The 20930-nt window shown below is 48.1% G+C and overlaps 1 non-coding gene across 1 annotated transcript; it reads left to right on the top strand.

Annotated features, from left to right (window-relative positions):
* Positions 1-3702: 3702 nt before the first annotated feature.
* Positions 3703-3764, top strand: LOC136130083 (U7 small nuclear RNA). The gene has a single exon (XR_010656286.1). It is a non-coding gene; the product is annotated as a U7 small nuclear RNA (small nuclear RNA).
* The last annotated feature ends 17166 nt before the right edge of the window (positions 3765-20930 follow it).

The raw sequence follows: 20930 nt of genomic DNA, 5'->3' as shown, positions 1-20930 counted from the left end.
TGCCCCGCACTGTCCCCTGGGCTCCAGACACCCCAGGGTCCTCTGCCCCGCACTGTCCCCTGGGCTCCGCACACCCCAGGGGCCAGGTGCATGTAGCTGGGGAAGGAGCCGGGAGCACCTGCACTTCACGCCCTCTGCAAACAAGCAGCTGAGAACTAGACTTGATTTTGCCTGGAAACAGATGTGAACGTGACGTTGCCTCTTGAATTTTAGAAGCGTTTGTACATGTGTTACACGTATGCCGTTACAGGTGTCCTTGCTCTCAAGAGCTCACGAGCCAAAGTCAGTTTTTAGATCTTTTGTTACATAAACTTCTGCTACTCACCATCTTAAACTCAGGAACCAAGCTCATTTGGAATATGCACCCTCCCTCCTGACTCCAGCCTGGCATCTCACTCCCATTACCCAAACCAAGAACCAAGTCGATTTGGGGGGTGAGGGATAGTTACAAATGCACAAGGGAATTCCCCGGCGCTCCAGGGGTTAGGACGCCATGCTTTCACTACCAAGGGCTTTGATTCAATCCCTGGGCAGGGAACTAAGATCCCACATGCCACGCAGTACAGCCAAAAAAACCCAAAACAAAAGCACAAAACATACAAACTTGGTTTTGCTATCACTTGTTATTTCTAGAAGGTGCCACTGAGAAACTTACTTCTCAAATAAATTAGCGTTAAGTGGTTTCAATTTTACAGGAATGTTTATATAACTCGTTCTTATAAAATACACCTGTTGGTGGAACGCCCCTTTTGTCCCCATCTTGAGAAACGTCACCCAGATTTCCAAAGGGCACCTGCCTGAATATTTGGAAACACACGCCCTCAGAGATACAAGTACCAGCCTTGTTCCTACTCACGGCTCCAGGGGGTCCTTCCTTAGAACGGCCTCCAGTTTGCCAGGCTAGACATCCTCATGTTGGGGCAGGGGCCACTGGCATACGACATGACCTTTTCAGATTTCACTGTGAAGCAGACAGTTCACACCTCAGGCCCTTGGTCACCTGGAGTCCACGGCTAGGTGTTTGGGGCTGGGGGGGGACCTTTCTAGCGTCTTGCTTGGGGGCTCAGCATTCTCCCTCCTTTTGCTCTGGGGTTGAAGCTCAGACGGTTGAGGGCTGCGCTGATGAGGATCTGATCCCGACATGGAGACCCGTCTGCCTGCCTCTGATCCTTTGCCAAAGACCTGGGCCGGCTGCCTGGTAGCAACTGTTAATCCAGAGAAAGATTGAGAGCACAGCTCAAATAGACTGGGGCAAACCCCCCATGGCAGCAGGTCAGCCCATCAAGGACCCTCCCAAGCACTCTCCTAGACCCACACAATTTGGGTAAAATGAAAAAAAGTCCATTGATTTACACTTTGCTGTAAATTTTTGTTAGGAGCAGTCTGTTAGTTGCGAGTTCCCACTTACTTCCTTTGTTACCAGAAAGCTTTATTACTCTGGAGTTCACAACATCCTGGAGTGAGAAACTATCACATAAACACAGTTTGGAGAGAAGAAATGACCTGTAATTCTTATTCAGTCAAAGTGTGTGTCTATCACAGCAGCACCAGCCCTCAGCTGCCCAGGAACCCAGGTGTGCTTCGTTCCAGAGGGTTTTCACTCCCATCCCCCACCTCTCAATTTCCAATTTTCCCAGGAAGGAGGAAAGACCATCCCATTACCTGTGAGGAGGACGGAAATGCTGGTCGTGGGCCCTGCAGATTTTAAAGTTCAAGCCACAGGCTCCGGCGACTGCGTGCGTAGTAGCTGTAGGTGCGCGGGAGACGCGGGATTGTGTCTTTCCTACCATGTACGTCCGGCAAGGCCTCTCCTTGGCTTGGACCTTCCTGGAATCCTAACACATAAAAGCGGTGTCGGCAATCACGCTGAAGCTCCTGAATCAGCCTCTAGGGGTTGGTCTCTTGTGACCAGGACACTTGGAAGAACCTACAGCTCCTGTAAGGGAGCAGGTTTGGGGAGAAAAGCGTGTACCCAAGTGACTGAAGTGTAACTTGAACCACCTCATTGCAAACTGCCTACACCTGTGTTAGGAGGTTTAACAGCTTCAAGGGGTAATTGACACGCAATAAACAGCACATTTTAAGTGTACGACTTGATACATTTTCACACCAGCTTTGGTTTGTTGTTTTTCTTTTAGATTCCACAAATAAGTGAGATCATACAGTATTCGTCTTTCTCTGACATATTTCCCCTAGCATGTACGCCGGGGACATCATCACCTTAATCAAGTGTGACCGTCTCCATCACCGCAAAGTTTCCTCGAGCCTCCTCGTAACCCACCCTCCTGCCCCTCCCCACCCTACCTCTCCCCCAGAAGCCACCGATGCGCTTTTTATCACAAATAAGATCTGCAACCACGTATCATACCAGTTCCGAGCCCAGCGGGCAAATACGTACTTTCTTTTTGTAGGTTGGGCCTTGCGTAGCGCGTTTAAAATTCTCAGTTCCCGGAGAGCGAGAGAAACAAGAGACAGATGCAGATGAAAGGCTGGTGCACGGCCACCTCCCGGGAGTCTCCCCCAGAACAGCCCTACCTGCAGGCCAGCCCGACCAGCCTCTGCCCACGTGGCGGCAACCCTCCCCTCCTTTCCCGGCAGGCTCCCGGCTGCGTGGGGCTCCTGGCTGGTCCTGGCACCCAAACAACCGCAGCAAAAGGACGCTGGGAGCCGGCCGCTGCAACCTGCCTCTCGCTCCTGCATCACTTAGCTGTTCAACACGACGTCCACTCCCTTCTCCCCCGGAGCTTCAATCCTGTCGGCTCTGCCCCTCCGCTTGCCGGATCTTCCCTCCATCCGCCCCTCTTACTGCACCAAGTCCGTCTGGCCCGAGGCGCAGCAAGCCCAGACGCTGAGGCGCCGAGGCCTGCAGCAAAGCGAGGGTTCACTCATACAGCAGCCGAGCGACGAGACGGCAGGACAAACCTCAAACGCGCCTCCCGAAAGGCTAGCGGCTGGGGTATTTATGGGATGCGGAATAAAGAAGCCCGGGCGGTAGAGGGCGGAGAGCGTGGGGAAAGGTGATTGGAAAAAGCTGCGGCACCGAGGTTCTGCGCAGGCGTAACTAAGCTACAGGCCTCTGCACGTTCAAGAGGTCCTCGAGCGGACACTCGCGCATGCCCACCTGGAGGGCCGGTGGTCCCATCCAGCCTTAACCAGCTGAGCTCAAACTAGACACAGGTGACTCCAAGATTCTGGAAAACAACTCAGGCCAACATCTTTTTTTTTTTAGGCTACGTGCTGCGTGGAGAACATGCAAGTCTTCAAGCGACCTTGATTAGCAACGGCGGCAGGTGAAATGGGTTTGACTCATCACCCGCGGTTTCACCCCTTTCCCAGTCCACGCGGCCCCTGGAGCTCCAGGTCAGCGTAAACAGATTCTTCTCCACCCTCAGTCTGTTTGCACAAGGATGTCTCTGGCTTGGCTCTGTCCCGAGGACATCATGCCTGTTCCCACCGGCGCCCCACGCTTGCAGGATGCAGGTGGGGCCGGGAACGGGTGCCGCCTGGCTCTCTCCCTGCTCTACCCAGGCCCATCCCCTCCAATGCAGGAAGGCTGTCCGGACGTGTGGTGGCCGTGGAAATGGTCCAGCATATGGTTCGTGCCCGGGTTTGGGCTAATGATGAGGAACATAGTGTTTTCCCGCAAAATAAGAAATTACATCTGTGAAAGGCCTAGTTCGCTTCTGACACAAATAAGCATCAGAGCGTTACAGCTCTTTTAGAAGATGTCAAGCAGGTTTCCTGGTCCACACTGGGAAACCCAAGGAGGAAAAAAAAAAGCATCAGAAAAGTAGGGTTTGACGGCTGTCACCTTCTTAGACGGACAGCATTCTGCCTATGGAATGGGTATCTCTCTCAATAAACCTGCTTTCACTTAGAAAAGAAAAGAAAGAAACAAAGTAGGGCTTAATAGGCATGTGCAGATTTTAAAAACTCCTCAGGAGACAGGTAAGGATTTGTTTGACAGGACACAAAAAAGACTAACCCAAAAGGAAAAGGTCAATAAAAATTTCTTTTTTCCCCCAGTTTGATTGAGATATGATTGAGATATAACATTGTATAAGCTCATGGTACACAACGTAGTGATTTGATATATGCATATGTTATGAAATGATCACCACGTTAACATCCGTCACCACAGTTACATTTTTTTTCTTGTGATGAGAATTTTAAAGATCTAGTCTCTTAGCAACTTTCATATATGCAATACAGTATTGTTAACTATAGTCACCATGCTACACATTACATCCCCAGGAGTTATTTATTTTATACTGGAAACATGCACCTTTTGAATCTCTTTACCCCTTTCTCCTCCCCACACACTAGCCACCTCCCTCACCTCTAGCAACCACCAATCTGTTCCTTGTAGCTATGAACTTGGCTTTGCTGTTTTGTTTTTTTTTTAGATTCCACGTATAAGAGAGATCATGCAGTATTTGTCTTTCTCTGTCTGACATATTTCACTTAGCATGCCCGCAGGGTCCATCCATGTTGTTACAAATGGCAGGGTTTCCTTCTTTTTTATGACTGAATGATATTCCATTGTATGTTTGTTTGTTTATGACATCTTCTTTACACATTAATTCACTGATGGACACTTAGGTTGTTTCCATGCCTTGGCTATTGTAAATAATGCTGCAATGAACATGGGGGTGCAGATATCTTTTTCAGTTAGTGTTTTTATTTCCTTAAGATAAATACTGAGAAGTAGAATTGCTAGATGATATGGTAGTTCTATTTAAATTTTTTGAGGAACCTCCATACTGTTCTCCATAGTGGCTGTACCAATTTACATTCCCACCAGCAGTGCAGGAGGGTTCCCTTTTCTCCACACCCTCTCCAGCACTTGTTATCTCTTGTCTTTTGATAATAGCCATTCTAACAGGTGTGAGGTGATAGTTCATTGTGGTTTTAATTTGCATTTCCTGACAATGAGTGATGTTGAGCACCCTTTCCCCTGTACCTGTTGGAATCTGTATGTTTTCTTTGAAAAAAAAGGTCTATTCAGATTCTCTGCCCATTTTTTAAATGAATTATTCTTCTGCTGTTGAGTTGCATGAGTTCCTTATATATATATTTTTTTAATTTATTTTTGGCTGTGTTGGGTCTTCATTGCTATTTGCAGGCTTTCTCTGGTTGTGGTGAGTGGGGGCTACTGTGTTGCAGTGTGTGGGCTTCTCTCTGCAGTGGCTTCTCTTGTTGCGGAGCACAGGCTCTAGGCCCACGGGCTTCGGTAGCTGTGGCACACAGGCTCAGTAGTTGTGGCTCGTGGGGTCTAGAGCGCAGGTTCAGTAGTTGTGGCGCACGGGCTTAGTTGCTCCCGAGCATGTGGGATCTTCCTGGACCAGGGCTCGAACCCGTGTCCCCTGCATTGGCAGGCAGATTCTTAACCCCTGTGCCACCAGGGAAGTCCTCCTTATATATTTTGGATATTAGTCCCTTATCAGATGCGTGTTTTGCGGATATTTCTCCCATTCCATAGGTTGCCTTTTCATTGGTTGATCATTTCTTTTGCTGTGCAGAAGCTTTCCAATTGTAAAATTAGGAATTCTTTTCATCCATAAGAGAGTGAAAAGGTAATTCAGAGGAAGAAGTATATTCATAATATATATAAAACAGACGAAGGACTGGTATCCAGGATATGTAAAGGATTCCTACAAATTAATAAGAAAAAGGCTGATAACCCAATTGAAAAAAGGGCATAAGAGACAAACAGCTGGAAGTGGATGGTGGTGATGGTTACAGCGTAATATGAATATACTAATACCACTGAACTGTACCCTTAGCAGTGACAAACTTGATGTTATGTATATGTTACCACAGTAAAGTAACACAGTCAAGTTAATTAAAGAAAGAAAAGAGCAGGGACTTCACCAAAAAAGAAATACAAATGGCCAAGAAATACACAAAAAATGCCCAACCTCACAAGTCATCAGACAAATTTAAAGCACAGCCAGAAATCAATGCACACCTACCAGAATGGCTAAAATGAAAAAGACCGTTCATGCCAAGTGTTGGGGAGAATCTGTAGTAACTGAAACGCTCATCCACTGCTGGTGGGAATGTAAAATAGCACAACCACTTTGGAAAACTCTTTGGCAGTATCCACTAAGGCCGGGCATACCCTCCTACCCAGAAACCCGCTCCTGGGCATAGACCCAACGGGAATGTGTACGGACTGCCACCAATGATGTGTACTAGGACATCTACAGCAGCGCTCTTTCCAATAGCCTCAAATGTCCATCGACAGGAGAATGGTGGATGCATACATCGTAATATATCTGTAAAAGGGATTCTTACAGTAATGGAAATGGATTAACAACAGCTGTGCATAGCTGCTGAATCCCACCAGCATAATGTTAAACAAAAGAAGCCAGATTCAAAGGAACGCATATACTGCACGGTTCCATTTACATGACGTGCAAACCAGGCAAAGCGAACCTATGGTGTTAGAAGTCAGCATAGCGATGACCTTAGCGCTCGGCGGTGGGTGCCTGGGGGGAGGAGCTGTGGTAATACTCCATCTCTTGACCTGGGGGCCGGTGATCCAGACGTGCTTACTTCGTACAAGACATCAGGCTGTACTCTGTCTGTGGCTTCTCTGTATGTACATTACACTTCCACTCTTTTTAAGTTTATTGTAAAAACCTCCTGCTTCTATGGTGCTTCTGACTGATTAAGAAGCACCACATGTAAAACAAACCCTCGTGATTCGCCCCGCTGGCTCTTCCTGCACCATATAAAATAATAAAGCGCTTTCCGTACACTGGCTTCCGGGTAGTGTTTATACACACACCTTTCAAAGATACCTGCTTTCTTCGTGGCTTTAAAACAAACCCAGAGCACTATGGATTCTGGAATAAATGGATAAAGGGAAGGGTCAGTCTCCAAATCAACAAATTCAACAGTGGGTAAAATTGGGAAATACCAAGCAGAGAAAGGGGGAAAATGGTTATATTTTCTTTTACATCTTTACTTTTACCCATGGAATGAAGGTGTTCATCCAGTTAAAGAGATAGCTGTGAAGCTTGCTAGAGATGATAGGAAAGGTGCTTTCTATTGTGGGAGGGTGCCTTTAGTAGAGCCAGAAATGACCCCATACGGACCCCAGTTCTGAGTTTACCCCTAAGGCCAGCCCTGGGCCGGACAAGGGCAGAATTCAGGCCAGGAGGCTGAGACATCTGCTTTTGCTGGGCCAGTTGGCCTGGTGAGATGTTCTGTTCTATTCTGCTCTGTTCTATGTAGCAACTACTTCTTATCAGGGTCTATGCTAAGCCTTGGAGATCCGAAAATAAATCAGATACGGCTCCTGTTCTCAAGGGCAGGAAGCTACAGCAACAGATTAGCATATAAGGTGATGATACGAACGCTTCAAATAGCCCTCCATTTCCTCATCTGTGACCTGGGGGCAAAGACAGTACCCGCCTCCCAGGGTTGTAAGGATGAAATGAGACCAGTCAGTCAGCCAGGCATCCAGCACTGAGAGCACCCAGGATGCGATGGAGGCATCAAGACTCAGTCTGGGGGCTTCCCTGGTGGCGCAGTGGTTGACAGTCCGCCTTCCGATGCAGGGGACGCGGGTTCGTGCCCCGGTCCGGGAAGATCCCACATGCCGCGGAGCGGCTGGGCCCGTGAGCCATGGCCGCTGAGCCTGCGCGTCCGGAACCTGTGCTCCGCAACGGGAGAGGCCACAACAGTGAGAGGCCCGCGTACCGCAAAAAAAAAAAAAAAAAAAAAAAAAAAAGGATATGATAGAAAAGCAGAAGAGCAGTCAGGACAGACAAGAGAGTCCCAGGACCATGAGACAGTACAGGGGGAGCGGGCAGCCCCCAGGGTCCCAGGAGGGGCTGGAGTGTGGAGCTTGGAGCTGAGGCGAAGGGACCTGCAGTGGGGTCTTGGAGGGCCTTGGCACCAAGTTAATGAGCTAGAGTTCCATCCTGTGACAGGGAAACACGGATGGGATTTGTTTTGTTTTGTTTTGTTTTTGCGGTACGCGGGCCAGAGGGAGGAAGGGAGGGAGGGAGCGAAAGGTCAGGGCCACAGGGTCACCGTGTGTGGAGCAGGTGGACTGGGTGAGAGCACTCCAGCGGATAGACTCAGGCTCCGAGACAAGGGCCCAGAGGCCGCCAGAAACACAGACCCTGGTCACCCTCACTCCCGCCTCTCGTGTGACCAAGAGAAAGGCTGGCGCTTGGGAGGCGCACCACAGGACTCCGTCACTGTGATTTAACAGAACAGAAATTTTGATTTTGTGCCTGAAAAGATTATCCTCTCCTTAGCCCCAAGATCTTTTCTAAATTAAAAAAAAAGTTTTCGGGGCTTCCCTGGTGGTGCAGTGGTTGAGCGTCCGCCTGCCGATGCAGGGGACACGGGTTCGTGCCCCGGTCCGGGAAGATCCCACATGCCGCGGAGCGGCTGGGCCCGTGAGCCATGGCCGCTGAGCCTGCGCGTCCGGAGCCTGTGCTCCGCAACGGGAGAGGCCACAGCGGTGAGAGGCCTGCATACCGCAAAAAAAAAAAAAAAGTTTTCTTTCCGTGTATATGACATTGCCAGAGTCATTAGATTCATTGAGAAGAAAGTAGAAGGGTGGTGGCGGGGGGCTGGGGGAGGAGGGCGTGTGTGGTTTAATGGGGACAGAATTCCAGTTTTGCCAGAAGAAAAAAGTTCTGGACGTGCGCACAGCGGTGTGAATGTACGTAATGCCACTGAACAGTGCACCTGAAATTGCTCGATGGAAAGTTTTATGTTGTGTATTTTACCACAATGAAAATAAATAAATATTTTAAAAAGACTTCTATAGTTTGCTTTCCTCCTTGACATGCATATTTGAATATCGGGGACAAAATGTCTCCAGCACTCTTGATTGGCAAAATGTTTCTTAAAATGCACGTGGCAGGGGCTTGGTAGCGCTCAGTCTGGGAGGCGAGAGTAACCTGGCCTTCCTGAACCCTGCAGGGAGGGGGGAGGAGTCTGCAGTCAGTGAAGCAGTTCTTTCCAACAAAGAATTCAATTCAGCTGCCATTTACTGGGCACCTGTTATTGCCAGGCATGGGAGGAGGGAGGAGGTTTGTATTATTTGCATTTCTCGTGCTTTGCTTTTTCACAAATGGTACCTTGGCCCCTGGGGGACAGCTGAGTGTCTGGGAGGCTCCACTTTGGGGTGCTGCCCTGATCTCTGATACAGTCAGGCCCTTCTCCCCCATATCCTCACCTCAGAGGTCCCAGTGCCCTTCAAGCCTGAGGACAAAAGGCATGAACCTACTGGCGGCAGCCGCCGGAATTCCAGAAAACTCTGAATGGAAACAGCAGTTGCAAAATGGAATGGCTTTGCACACCGCGGCTGATTCTTCAAGGGTGGTCTTGGGTTTGGGCAGGAAAACTCAGAAATCTGCTGCTCGGGGATCCAAAGGGAGCATCAGAAAACAATGGGGAAGCTCTGCCACCCCCTGAGGCCTCAGGGCCCTACTAGGCTGTGACCGAGGAAGCTCCGGCCACAGAGCAGCGAAAGCACTGGCTGGGGTAGCTCTGGCTTCGGCTGAACTTGGCCGACCAGCATCCTGGGCCGGACGGGTGCTTCTGGCTCTGGGGTCCCGAGGAGTCGAGGCTTCCTCTCAGGCACACCAGAAACGTCTGCGTTATTTCTCACGCAGGTCAGCAGACTGTGGTAAGTGCCAGGTCTCCGGTGGAGTGGATTTTGGATGCAAACCAAATATTTAAATGGATGTTTTCCCTCTCTGGCTGGGCCCTCACAGCTAGGCCTGAGCCTTGTTTTTACATGAAATTCAGCCTCCTTTAAATATGCATTTCTTTCCTCCCGAAAGTGCCTGAGGCAGGAAGGTAGCTGCTTTGAAAGGCCCCAGAGAAGTGGGGGGGGGGGTGCAGCCCCCGACCCCGCGGCTGAAAGCGAGCTCGTGCAGGAACAATTCTTGTCCTGCCGGCTTCGCTTGGGTCTACGCTGTTGGTCACACAGGCCTTGGGTTCAGGCCAAGTGGCAACTTGCTGTCTGCTGTCTCTAGGGAAGAAGGAGGTGGACAAATCAATCCCCTTCTGCCCCTTTGTCAGTTTCCTAGGCTAAAGGACAGCAAGGAGGTGACCACGACCTTCCCCAAGTGCTGGGAAGTCTCCATCGTGGTGAAAAGAGAAACTGCTTCCTCTTGAAAAACTGCATCTTGTGAAAGAAATTTTTACCCATAAACCTACCTCAGATATTTCAGGTATTTCAAGTGGCTCCCCTTCTGCCCTCTGCTTTACCTACAGAGGGTCGAGAAACGTGAAGCTGCTTTCTCCACAACCTGTCCTGGCATCTGGGCCTGCACCGCGAGTGTCTGTTCCGGCCAGTTGCTGCCAACACCATGGACAAGTGGCCGATGGAAGTGCATCCCCGGGCAGGTGTGGATTCGTCCACTTCCCTCCCACGAATCCCAGGAGCCCGATGGCCAAAGCCCAGCCCTGAAAGAGCAGGTGGGACTCTCACCTTCTGGGATGGTGTCCAAGAAGGGCCCAGTGGTCCCCTCGCTCCCGCCATCCCGGCTGCTCCCCTATTGCCCCGCTGAGGACTGGAGACCCCTCCCACGACGGGCCTGGCCAAAAGACCCTTCGAGGGGCTCTGATCCAGGAGCTCTGACCCCCAACATGCTCCTTTCTCCCCCATCCTCCTGCCCATTGTGCTTCCCTCAGGAGTGGGAAGCAGAGGCCTGTGGCCGCTGGGTCTCTGCTTCATTTATTGCCAGGGAAGTGTCCCCCCCGTTTTGTTTTGTTTTTACCCCATCACACGGGCGTGCGTGATGTGCACCGTGAGCTAAGGACCAAGCCCCGCGCTCGGCCGCCGCCAGTTCTGTCTCGCTGACACCGAGGCAGGTTCCTGGCAGCCAGGAAGGCAGCGCCATGTGCCTCCGGCCCCGGTGAGGGTGAGGGCCTGGGGCCTGCGGCCTCGGGATGACAGGTAAAGAGAAGCTCAGTCAATGCACAGACTTGCTGAACTGGGACCCCATTCCTGTCTCTACGCATGGGGTCGCTGGGAACCAAGTGAGCGATGCCCGCAGGTAAACCACTGTGATTTTAATCTCCCTCACTGCAGGCACTGGTCAGAATTCCGTCCTTAGATATCACACGTGGACCCGCACGACGTAGAGAAGAGTCCAGGACACTCAGCAACCCCAAAGCCAAGCCTCTCCAGGCTGGCAGAATTCCACGCTCAACGGGTTCGCCCTTTAAAACCTGAGGGGCTGTGGGAGGGGAAGGACAGCTGTTGTTCAGTGGGTACAGAGTTTCCGTTTTGCAAGATGACGACTTCCTGGAGACGTGCTGCCCGGCAGTGGGAGTGTAGCTAACGTAACTGAATTGTACACTTAAACATGGTTAAGAAGGTAGATTTTATGCTGTGTTTTTGCCACAATTTCAAATTATTTTTTAAAAATCCGAGGGGCTGCAGCCCAGCTTGTAGACTCGGGGCTGACAGTCACTGCTCCATCTTTCTGTCCTTGTCGGGGGAACCACAGTTCAGAGCTCGCCTCTCTCAGAAATCCACGGCCCTCCGGGTCTGCATCGAGCTTTTGGAATCACATCGTGGTCTTTTGACCGAGAGCAAGTGAACCACGCAGTAGGAGCATTTAAGAATGACCTCCACCGCTTTCCCTGAAACCACTGCTCACCAAGTGACCACCAGGTACCTCCCCCTCGGCCCCTCTTAGGACTGAGGTCCACAGCTTTGCTGGCCCCCAAGCCTCAAGGTCCTTCCCCACTACGTTAGTCTGCGTGGACAAAAACAAAGCACCACCAGACGGAGTGGCTTAATCCACAGAATTTACGTGCTCACAGTTCTGGAGCCCGGACGTCCAAGATCAAGGTGTCACAGGGCTGGTTTCTCCGAGGCCTCTCTCCTGGGCTTGTAGACGGCCGTCTCCTGTGTCCTCACAGGGTCTTCCCTCTGTGTATGTCAGTCCTAATTTCCCTTTTTAACGAGGATGCCAGTTACACTGGCTTTAGGTCCCACCCACGTGACATCATTTTACCTTAATCACCTCTTTAAAGGCCTAATCTCCAAGCACATTCACCTTCTGAGGTGCAGGTGGTGGTAGTGGAGTTGGTGAGTTAGGACTTCAACATGTGAATTTTGGGAGACACCATTTGGCCCATAACGACCACCTCCCTCCAGCGACCTCCTGACACCCCCGACCGTGGCTTCCTTTTCACTGACCTTGAACCCCACGGGGCACCTCTGAACTTTAGGAAGACTTCCAGAGGCAACCTGATGGGATTTTGAGGTGCCCATTCCTGACCAGCCCAGGGCACCCAGATGAAGGGCACTTACCCGGCACTTCCCTTCCAAATAAAGTTTCAAAAGGCACCAATAATTCTTCCGCTCAGGAGTCTTCGAGGGCCAGGAGTTTCCATCTGGGATGATGAGAGAGTTCGCGCATCAGTGGTGGTGGTCACACAACAGTGCCCGTGTACGTCATGCCACTGAGCTGGATGCCTGTCACTGGTTAAGCTGGTACATTTTATGCTGCGTATATATATATATTTTGCGGTACGCGGGCCTCTCACTGTTGCGGCCTCTCCCGTTGCGGAGCACAGGCTCCGGACGCGCAGGCCCAGCGGCCATGGCTCACAGGCCCAGCCGCTCCGCGGCATGTGGGATCTTCCCGGACCGGGGCACGAACCCGCGTCCCCTGCATCGGCAGGCGGACTCCCAACCACTGCGCCACCAGGGGAGCCCTATGCTGCGTATATTTTATATGTAGTTGCTCTGTTTTCAAATATTTTTGGCCGCACTACACGGCATGTGGGATCTTAGTTCCCCGACCAGGGACGGTACCCTCGCCCCCTGCAATGGAAGCGCGGAGTCTTAACCACTGGACCGCCAGGGAAGTCCCCTTTTATATGTTGTTTTTAAAAACAGAGATGCAGAAGGGTGAAGACTAGGCCCACGAGTCTAACACATCAGCAAGAAATTAGCCAAAGGCTACAGACGTTTGCTGCCACGAGCTTCCTCCTCAACTTAACTGCAATTCACTTTTAAAAGATCTTTACTCCTCCCCGCAGCCTCCAGGCGCCTGTGTTGTTGATTCCTCAGCTCCCCAGTGTGTGTTCAGCACGGGTGGGGGGGGCGGGGGGGGGACACGACAAGGAGCGCGGCTCTGGGGCCCAGCAGACGCTCTGACCAGATCTGCTGAGAACCAGGTGTGCGACCTGGGCCAGGTGATTGCACCTCCTCACCTGTAAAGCAGAGACAATAACACCTCCTGCTAGGGTTCTGTGATTATTACACAAGCTATCAAGTGTGTTAATAAGTGAACGCTCACTGGACTCTCACTAAATTAATAAATGAATTAGCCAACTACTGATCCGTTTACAGCCTAAACATCACTGCTCAAAATATCAGAACTTATATGCGAAGGGCCGTAAATGCAACATGAAACGCTAATCCGTGAGCTTTGCTATTAGCCTGAAGGGGAAAGAAGGATGCTTTTCAGGCAAAATAATATTAATAATAATAGCCCATCATGCCTGCAGTCCAACTGTTACTGATGACCCCCACCCCAGTGAACCCCAGCTCTCAAGATCCATGTCCTTGTAAAGCTTCCCACATTGACCCAGGGCTTGGCCATGAGACCAACTTTGGCCCATGGGCCGTTAGCAAGTGAAGTTTTCCTAAGCACTTTCACAATGGGGCTTGTCTTCTTGGAACGTTCCTTCTTAAAGCCCAGTCACCTTGCTGTGAGGAAACCCAAGCAGCCACATGAGAGGTCCATGTAGGACAGAACTGAGGTGTCCAGCTAACAGCGCCAGTTGGCCTCCAGCACCGACAGCCGGCCATGGGAGTGAGCCCATGCTGGACCTTCCAGCCAACTCACCGTCAGGGGAGACAAGACCTCCTGGTCAACTGGCAGTGTCATGAGAAAAAATAAATTACTGTTGTTATAAGCCACTAGGTTTGGGGGAGATTTGTGACCTCACAATGGATAACTGAAGCAGTTCCTTTGTCAAACATGAATAAGGGAATTTGTTTAAAATCTCCAGCTACACAAACGTAATTCGCAATTTTGGTTTCACTGCTTCCTTAGCTAGGTGGCCTAGGGAAGATTTCTCTGGCCTTATCAGCAGAGTGTGAGTAACACCTGCTGTGAGAGTCTTTAGTGGGCCAGACACAGAAAACAAACTATGGTTACCAAAGGGGAAAGGGCGGAGGGATAAAGCAGGAGTTTGGGATTAACATATACACACTACTATATATAAAATAGGCAACCAGCAAGGACCTACGGTACAGCACAGGAAACTATATTCAATTTTTTGTAGTAACCGACAAGGGGAAAGAATCTGAAAAATAGATATCTATGAATAACTGAATCACTGTGCTGTATACCTGAAACTAACACAACATTGCAAATCCACTATACTTCAATTAAAAAAAAAGCCTTTAGCGGGCATTTGCTGATGGAACGCATACAGAATGCTTAGCCTGCCTGAACACACAATTAGTGTTTAGTGAATGTCAGCTATTATTATGAAATCAAATATACCGGCTGGTACTTTTATTCTGAGAACTTCAGAATGGATTCAAAATGAAACAGGGGCAAAGTTTACCAGCTGAGACACAGAGACAAGTTGGGGAAGCTCAGTAGGCGTTATATGCCCACAACTTTCCCTCAGGAACAAAGACACTGAGGCCTGTTAGAGGCTAAAAGAAACATGACAAATTCTGGCTGCTTGTGAAGCCGAAAGATTGCCCTACATTCTCAAGCCTCCCAGTCTTATCTGGGTCCCTCACCCGGAAGACTGTCAGGCAGTTTGGCCTAAAAGCCGAGACTCACTGAGATTTACAGAACGTGATACCTGGAGGCTGGCAATTGTGATCTGAAATAAGACCCAGATGTGAGCACTTCATCAGTAAAAGGAAAGGGCTCCAACTTTCCTCATTAGTTGAGGGAAACAAAGAAAGTCTCCAGGAATAGTACCTTTCTCTGTGCCTGTTGTTTTCTCAGAAAGAGCTCGCAGATGCTAAGACTGATAGCTCCGATTTCCAGACCCCGAATTTCTGACCATTTATACCTTCTCACTGAGGCCGTACCTGCTAACGGGGCTCAGGTGATGGTGACGGATTTCGACAGCTTCTCGCACTCAGCCGGCTGATACGGATAAAGAGAAAGAAGGAAATCCAGTCCCACCCCAAGTCCAACCACTTTTCCCCACAAATCTTCCCCGTCCTAAACTAAGGAGAGTCACTCCATCGCAGTAATGCACCAACCGCTGTACACAAGTGGGGCACGGGCTGTATTTATGAAAAAGGTTGTTTCTATAAAGCAGTGCATTCTCCTGAGAAATGTTTTCATCACTGGAGGAAAATGGCTCGTAGCAAGATCTTTCCAAAGACAGCTGGTGTCCTGCCGGGCAGTGGCTTCACAAACTGGTCAGCTGGGGCCCAGCAGGTGAGGGGGGGAAGGAGAGTAGCCCCAAGCCCAGGAGGTGCCCTGCAGGCTTTCCTCCCCGGAAGGTCCCAGCTATCTTCAGGGTGTTCATCCAGCTCCATCAGCTGTCATAGTTACCATGTCCGCTTGAGCCAAGAGCTGGTCCGGGCAGAGACTGCTGTCCTCCTGAAGTGTCTCTTCCTCAAAAGGAGAAATCCTGTCATCAATCTGTTCTGCTCTCACAGCCCCCATTGTCGCCGAGTCCAAGATACGGAGAGACGAGCTGCTGAGGTGAGAAAGAGAGACTTCGTCTGGAAAGCCAGCAGACTGAGAAGGTAGCGGCCGTGTGCCCCGAAGACCCATCTTGCCTGAGTTAGAACGCAGGCTTCTTTTATACTAAAAGGGGACGGAGCAAAGCCAAGCATTTCCTGGCTCCCATCAGCCTCCAGAGCGGGGGGTGTTCATTTCTTCCTCCCTGCAGTCCTTCACAGGTGGGCCTGGTCAGGATGTTTCCTGTGAGCTAAACAAAGGTATGTTAGCTTAATGCTCATGACCCGGGAGGGAGGGTCCCAGAGATGGGCCGTGATGCGTAATCTAAGCTTATAGGCAGCAACCCCTTTCGGGATTAACTTGTAGCAAAAGCAACAGAATACAAAGGTTAGAGAAACAGACCCAATATGGAGTCAGATTTGTTCTTCCCTGTTCAGCACCAGTAACCACTGAGTGGAAACCAGGGGCTCCAGAAACATGACAACAGACCAAAGTCACTCACGATGGAGTGTGACGTGCCAGCTTGACTGCATCATGGAGTATCCAGATATTATGGCTAAACGTTATTTCTGGGGGTGTCTGGGAGGGGTCTGGATGAGATTAGCATTTGAACCAGCAGACTCAGTAAAGCAGATTAACCTCCTCAGTGTGGGTGGGCCTCACCCGCTCCTTGAGGGCCTGAACAGAACAAAAAGGCCGAGAAAGGAACAATTCTACTCTCTCTGCCTGACTGCTGACCTAGGACATGTGTCTTCTGCCCTTCAATGGGACTCACACCATTGGCTCTCCGGTCCCCAGGGCTTCCGACTTGGACGGAACGACACCAGCGGTTCTCCTGGGTCTACGGCTCACAGACGGCAGCTGTAGCAGGACTTCTTCTCCTCCACCACTGCATGAGCCAATTCATCATGATAGATGCAGATGGTCCCCCCGGGGTTCCACTTAGGATTTTTCAACTTTATGATGGTGTGAAAGTGACACACATTCAGTAGAAACCTTGATCTTTTCCAGGGCTAGCACACAGCAAGATATTCTCTTGTGATGCTGGGCTGCTCCCAGGCAGCCACGCCACCACCAGGATGAACAACTGATACACTGACAACCATTCTCTACCCAGACACTCTGCTTCACTTTCAGTACAGAATTTAATAAATTACATGAGAGATTCAACACTGCATTATACAATGGGCTTTGTGTTAGATAATTTTGCCTGACTGTAGGCTAATGTCAGTGTCCTGAGCATGTGTAAGGTAGGCTAGGCTAAGCTATGATGCTTGGCAGGTTAGGTGTATGAAATGCATCTTCGACTTAAAATAATTTCAAATTGTAATGGGTTTATCAGGATGTGAGACTACCGTAAGTCAAGGAAGAGCTGTATTTACCATATCTATTAATATATATACATACAATATATTATACACAATATACAACATAATTATCTTCATTATATATAATAAATATGCAAATATTTATATTGTATAATAAATACTATATATATGTATTCATATATTTCATATTGATATACTGTGTGTGTGTATATGTATATATATATATATATATATATATCCTATTAGTTCTGTCTCTGGAGAATCCAGGGAGCTTTGTGGTGAAAATGGCATATGGGTTTCGAGGCAACATACCAGAAGGAGGAAAAGAACTCCAACCTTGGGCAACAGGAAAACAAGACAAATATTTCTTCAATTATAAGAGATGAAAATAATCATCTTCGATCTCTGGCCATTTCTTTAGAAATGTGTGGGTCACACTTGGCTTCCTGCCAAGTCATTTAGTTTGTTTATTAAGATGAATATAGCAGTAACTTTGCACCCAAGGAATAAAACTTTTCCCCTAATCTGGATTCTGAAGAATATGCTTGCAGTGGTCTTTCTGGTCCCCAAGTCCCAGTAAATTACACAAAGAATTTGAGCACAATCTTAGCTCCTTAAAAGGGAGGGTTCTGGCATAGCTTTTTCGGTCGGTTGCTGTGTTACCGTTTCCCCTGCTTCAAACTTCAGAAAACTGCCTTGGTAATTTGTAGGTCTTTCTTTTTTTCCAGAAACCTCTTGACACTTGTTCCCTAAAGATCGACAAGTCTGTTTTCCTATTCACATAAATTCCTCAACTCAGTCTTCTACAACCCCTCTTGTATACCAGATTTTTATTTTTTAATTTTATATGGAAAATAGTTGAACATGGTATTAACCGGAATATATAGTTTGAAAAAAAACTAGTCAACCCCGGATTACTCCAAAGGATTAACAGCAATAAATCTTATTTCCAACGTCAATTGGCACCTCCTCAATTAAGTCCCTTATTATGAAACTTCTTCGCAGTTGGCAGGCACCCTTACAGATCACAAGGGGCACACACTGAAAAACACCTCCTGACTTCCTACTTGGGCTGGGTTTACATCATGCTGAGGGACAAAGAATGGGGCGGCTGGAGGCTTTTGGTGCTGTGTTGTCAAGTTCCAAGACAGCCCTGGAGGCTACTCTAGGTCCTTTGCAGTTCTACAAAAATTTTAGAATCAGCTTGTCAACTTATGTACACACACAGAAAGTAGCCTGCTGGGACTATATTGAATCTACATTGAATCTGTATTTTGGAATGACCTTTTCTTCTTTTTTTATAAATTTATTTATTTTATTTTACTTTTATTTTTGGCTGTGTTGGGTCTTTGTTGCTGCACGCAGGCTTTCTCTAGTTGTGGCGAGCGAGGGCTACTCTTCTTTGTGGTGCGCGGGCTTCTCATTGCGATGGCTTCTCTTGTTGCAGAGCATGGGCTCTAGGTGCGTGGGCTTCAGTAGTTGTGGCACAGGGCTCATTAGTTGTGGCTCGTGAGCTCTAGAGCGCAGGCTCAGTAGTTGTGCTGCATGGGCTTAGTTGCTCTGCGGCATGTGGGATCTTCCTGGACCAGGGCTCGAACCCTGCATTGGCAGGCAGATTCTTAACCCCTGCACCACCAGGGAAGTCCTGAAATGACATCTTAACAATACTGAGTCTTCTGACCCATGAACAAAGTATATACCCCAAGTTATTTAGGTCTTCTTTAATTGATCATAGCAATATTTAACAGTTTTCAGTGTATGTCTTTCACATTTTTTGTCATTTATTCCTAACTACCTAGTATTTTTATGGTATTGTAAATGATTTTTAATTTCACTTTCTAATTGTTCATATAGAAATATAATTGATTTTTGTACACTGCTTTGTATCCTGCAACCTTGATAAACTCACTTATTAGTTCTAATATCTTGTTTATAGATTCCGCTGAATTTTCTACATAGATGATCATGTCATCTGTGAAAAAAGGACAATTTTTTTCTTTCCAATCCGGATGTTCTGTTCCTTGCCTGACTGCGGTCTAGAATCTCCAGTACAATGATGAACAGAGATATCCCTGATTTCTTCCTGATGTTAGGGGAAAAGTATTCAGCCCTTCACAATTAAGTCTGATGTTAGCTGTAGGGCTTTTGCAGATGCCTTTTAATCAGATTGGGGAAGTCCCCTTTATTCCCAGTTTGCCAGAGTTTTTAACAGGAGTAGATGGTGTATTTTGTTAAATACATTTCTAGTATTGATTGAAATGATTATGTGAATGTTAAATCAACCCTGCATTCCCAGGATAAATCCCATGGCCATATTACCTTTTTATTATATCGTAGGTTTCAATTTACTAAAACTTTTGCTTAGTTTTTGCACCTATGTTCATGAGGAATGTTTGTTTTGTAGTGTTTTCTTTCCTTGCAATGTGTTTGCCCAGCCAGGATGCCTCGGTAATTTTGCTACCAGGGTAATGCTGACCCCATAGAATGAGTGGCAGTATTTGTGTAGAATTGGTATTATTTCTTCAAATGTTTGGTAAAACTCACGACTGAAGCCATACCATTGGGGTTATAGGAAGGTTTTATCTGTTTCTTCTCGAGTGAGCTCTGGTAATTTGTGTCTTTCAAGGAATTTGTCAATTTCACCTACGTTCTTGAATTTATTGGTATAAAGGTGTTCCTATTATTTTAACATCTGTGGGATCTTCAGTCACGTTACCTCTCCCATTCCTTACATTGGTAATTGGTCTCTTTTTTTTTCCCTCACCAATCTGGCTGGAGATTTATCAATTTTATTGATTCTCCCAAAGAACAAGCTTTTGGATTAATTTTTCTCTATTTTATTTCATTGGTTACCACTTTGATCTTTATTATTCCTTTTCTTCTGCTGACTTTGGATTTAATTTGCTCTTCTTTTACTGTTTCTTAAAGTGGAAACTGACGTCACTGATTTGAGACCTGTTTTCCTTTCTAATACAGGCATTTAAAGCTGCAAGTTTCCCTCTAAGTACTGCTTTAGCAAGAATCCACAAATTCTATTTTTTTTTTTTTTTTAAAAAGTCATTTCAGGGCTTCCCTGGTGGCGCAGTGGTTGAGAGTCCGCCTGCCAATGTAGGGGACGTGGGTTCGTGCCCCAGTCCGGGAAGATCCCACATGCCGCGGAGCGGCTGGGCCCGTGAGCCATGGCCGCTGAGCCTGTGCGTCCGGAGCCTGTGCTCCGCAACGGGAGAGGCCACGGCAGTGAGAGGCCCGCGTACCGCAAAAAAAAAAAGTCATTTCAAATTACTTTCTAATTTCTCTTTAGACTTGTTCTTTGACTTGTGAGTTATTTTGTTTCCAAATACTTGGGGATTTTCAAGGATCTTTCTGTTACTGATTTCTAATTTAATTCCATGTGGCCAAATAAATTATTTAGCTTTTGAGAATTCTTATTCTGCAGCTCATTGAAACATTTTAAAAAATGGCTCTTGATAGGTATTCCAGAAATTTAAGTAGTTTTCAGTTGGTCCTTAACAGCCATATTGCTGGGAGAAAAAAAATTCTTTCAACTTTTTTACTTTTATTTTTTGGCCACGCTGTGGCATGCGGGATCTTAGTTCCCCAACCAGGGATCGAACCCATGCCCCCCTGCGGTGGAAGCACGAGTTCTAACCACTATACCACCAGGCAAGTCACTTTTTTCTTTTAATTGAAGTATAGTTGATTTATGATGTCATGTCAGTTTCAGGTGTACAGCACAGTGATTCGGTTTTGTTTTTTTTAAATTTATTTTAGGCTGTGTTGGGTCTTCGTTGCTGTGTGCGGGCTTTCTCCAGTTGTGGCGAGCGGGGGCTACTCTTTGTTGCAGAGCGCGGGCCTCTCATTGCAGTGGCTTCTCTCATTGCGGAGCACGGGCTCTAGGTGCGTGGGCTTCAGTAGTTGCGGCACA

This window comes from Phocoena phocoena, chromosome 10 (assembly GCF_963924675.1).
Source record: "Phocoena phocoena chromosome 10, mPhoPho1.1, whole genome shotgun sequence".
NCBI classification, from domain to species: domain Eukaryota; kingdom Metazoa; phylum Chordata; class Mammalia; order Artiodactyla; family Phocoenidae; genus Phocoena; species Phocoena phocoena.
This window is presented reverse-complemented; position numbering and strand designations above follow the sequence as displayed.